The following is a 3,485-nucleotide window of genomic DNA, read 5'->3' as shown; positions in this document are numbered from 1 at the left end:
ACAAACAAGCCAATAAATAAATAGGCAAGCAGGGCCAGGGGGATGGTTCAGTAGCTGGTTTGGTGCATAAACGTGCTCGTTAGGAAAGCTCGAGACCTGAGGGGGACTCCACAGAACAGGAGTGTCAGCCAGATGCTGTAGCACCAAGTGTCCATAATCCTAGGGCTCCTACAGGACAGAGGGATGTGGAAACCAGAGAACCCCTGGAAATCTGAGGGACAGGTAGCTGGGCATATGCAGCAAAACAATAGCAAAGAGATTATTCTGTCTCAGACAAGGTGGAAACTGAGGACTAGCACCCAGGGTTGTCCCTGACCTCCAAAAGTGTGCTGTGGCAGAGAGAGAGAGAGAGAGAGAGAGAGAGAGAGAGAGAGAGAGAGAGAGAGAGAGAGAGAGAGAAATTTTTAAAATACGTTTTTTTAAAAAGAAAAGAAATTGAGAGGCTGTATGATGTCTCAGCAATTAAGAGTGCTCAGAGTTCAGGTGCCGGCACCCACATCAGGAGGCTCACAGATACCTGTAACTCCAGTTCCAAGACAGCCAGTGCCCCCTTGTGGCCTCAGTGGGTGCCTGCACCTACATGTGCTCAACACACACACACACACACACACACACACACACACACACACACACACACACACACAAATAAATAATAAGTCTTTTTTAATCTTTTATTTTTTGAGATTATAATCTAATTATATCACTTCCCACTCCTTTTCCTCCCTCCAAACCCTCCCACGTACCCCTCCTTGCTCTCTTTCAAATTCATAGCCTTTTTTTTATTAATTGTTGCTACATGCATACATGAAAATATAGAACACTTCACAAATTTGCATGTCATCCTTGTGCAGGGCCCCGCTAATCTTCTCTGTATCATTCCAATTTTAGTACACATGCTGCCAAAGCAAGCACTAAAATAAATATTTTTTTATAAAGAAATCAAATTGGAGAGAAGTGGAGCCAGGTCCGTTACTGCAACACTGGTATATATCATGGCATTTGTGCCAGGATGTGCCTCCTCCCGTACATTCCCAATGGTGGTTCACTTTGGGAAACTGCTGTGTGTTTTCGACTTTGAATATGAGTTGGACATGCCGTCGGAGGGAGAAGAAAGAGACATCTTTGTTGTCTCTGATCAGAATCATCAGATTGGAATCACAGTCTCTTTGGGGGTGGGGTAGCCATCTTAGTTTTTTCAAGAACAAGCTGACTGATTCATCAAGATTCTAGAAAGAACCGAAGGATTGTATTATGCCACCTGCTTTCATTAACTGCTCAGTTGGTGGACTGACAGAGTACTGCTGTCTTTTCTTCTCCATTCCTGTGGCAAATAATCCCACATGTCACTACCATGGTTCACTCCCCCCCCCCAACTTCAACATCCCCTGCTGTGCCCTGGTGCCTTGGGATACAGACAGTGGGGAGAGGCGAGGGTCGGCAGAGCGGGCTTCAGAAATGGACTTGCTTCAGTTATTGCTTCCAAGCTGGTCTGTATGCACATCATTCATGTCTATTCTCCTCATTCTCCCCCAGCGCTGGGGATCAAACCAGGCCCTTGAGCCTACAGCTCCCTGCTGCTGAGCTACAGCCCCAGCCCTGGGGATTCTATTTTTAAAGGTTTTCAAGGAAGGCAATCTCCAATAACCTGTCCGACACATGATCTATATTTTTTAATGTTCTTCCTCTTATCAAATCTCAGCCTAAACCTGTCCCCTTTGCTCTCTCTTCAGTGAATTGTGATTTTTTAAAAATATAACATACAATTTCATTTTGAAATCCTGTTTGGAGCTTAAACATTGGATTTTGGTTTATAGATAGCATTTATTCCGCCAGAGATGCTGGGTCATTTTGAGACGTCTCTGGTAAAATGGGGCTTTGTAACTTGAGTCTGAAAGGGGGATTACTGATCACCAGTGTGCTGATTTGATCAGTGTGAGGAACCAGTCACTGGGGTAGGCGGACAGACTCGGCTCCCAGTGTCTGTCTGCACTCAGAAGCTGTTTGTGCGGTGAAACCAGGAGAGGACAGAAGAAACTAGCTACCTCGTCAGCTGTGAGGGCGGGAAGAGGGAATATGAAGCAGAAATGAAGCTCTGAGTGGTGGCCATTTATAGTCCCAACACTTGGTGGGGGGGCTCAAACGAGAGGTTGGTGAGTTTGAGACTAGCCTGGGCTACAATGTGAAACTCTGTCTCAAAACAACATGAGGAGGAGGAGCAGCTACCTCCTGAGCAGAACACCCCACACAGGTCAGAACAGAAAGTTGGTGACAAGGTATGGTGAAGAGTATCCTACAGTCTCCACGGGAGTCTCGGATGCACATTTGAGACTGTATGCAAGATGAGTTGAGGAGAGCGCTCCCTTCAAGGCTGACATGGAAGCCGAAAGATGTGATGACAGAGTTTAAGTGATGATAGAGGTTAAAGGTTAGTGTATAGTGAACATTAGTGCTTTGTTTTTCCCCTCCCAACACAGCCGTAAAACATATGGACCAACACGTATTTTGCCTCACCCCTCCTTACTGCAAGATGAAGTCTGCTCGCTCAGACTGGCTCGTTCTGGAACATGCTAGGAAAGTCCGCCAGCCTCCTTGGGTCTAGTTCCTTTCTCCCTCAGGATATGGTGTGCCTTGACCCTGGCTATTGATCTTACAGCCCAAGAAGAGATGATCTTACGGACAGTCTGAGCTGTCCGGCAAGACAGAGGCCTCCTCAAGAAATGACGGATGGTGTGCACTTACAGGGCCAGCCTCCTCCTTCAAGTGCATTGACCCAGGGGATCTTGAGTTCAATGATCCAGACGTCCCTATCCCAGGTCTCAGGGCTCTTTTCCTTCCTGGTCAGAGCCCTAACTTAGTATGGAAGAGCTGACGAACTAGAGCGCAACCTTCCTTGGAGATCTGCTGCATTATATATAACAAGGTCCTGCTCCTAGGCGCCTCCTGACCTGCTGCAGGTGAGGAAGTGTCAGTGTTTGCTGCCGAGGTATCCCCATACCTCCCCTTGTATAGGTGATTAATGAGTGTTAGCTTTCCTTGTCCTTTTCAATTGCATCAAAAGGCAGGAGGAGAGGCTAGGCAGCCGGCTCGGTGGTTAGAGCACTTCCTGATCTTCTAGAAGACCCGAGCTCAGCTCCCAGCATCATGTCAGGCAGTTCACAACTGCCTGTAACTTCTGCTCCAAGGATTCCGACACCTCTGGCCTCTGCAGACACAGGCACGGGCACCCCTGTGCACATCACACACATACACATAACTACAAATTAAATTAAATTTAAAAGAGAGCCAAAGGAAGCAGACATTCAATTTCCAAATCATTATAGAAATACCATTTCCTTGAAACTCTAAGTGCCCCTCCAGTTCATCCCACCCTGGGTTCATCCAAGCACTCAGAATCAAACCCAGGGCATGCTGGGCAGGCACTCAACACCTGAGCTACACCCCCACCCAGCCTTCTGCTGTTAGAAATCTTAGCAATTACACCACCC

At 47.1% G+C, this 3,485-nt stretch overlaps 1 non-coding gene across 1 annotated transcript; it reads right to left on the bottom strand.

Annotated features, from left to right (window-relative positions):
- Nucleotides 1–806: 806 nt before the first annotated feature.
- On the bottom strand, nt 807–912 carry LOC128123496 (U6 spliceosomal RNA). The gene has a single exon (XR_008222678.1). It is a non-coding gene; the product is annotated as a U6 spliceosomal RNA (small nuclear RNA).
- Between the last annotated feature and the right edge of the window lie 2,573 nt (nt 913–3,485).

This window comes from Peromyscus californicus, unplaced genomic scaffold (assembly GCF_007827085.1).
Source record: "Peromyscus californicus insignis strain IS unplaced genomic scaffold, ASM782708v3 Scaffold_3__1_contigs__length_106647218, whole genome shotgun sequence".
Classification (NCBI taxonomy): domain Eukaryota; kingdom Metazoa; phylum Chordata; class Mammalia; order Rodentia; family Cricetidae; genus Peromyscus; species Peromyscus californicus.
The sequence above is the reverse complement of the archived record's forward strand: the minus strand, read 5'-3'. Positions and strand labels throughout refer to the sequence as shown.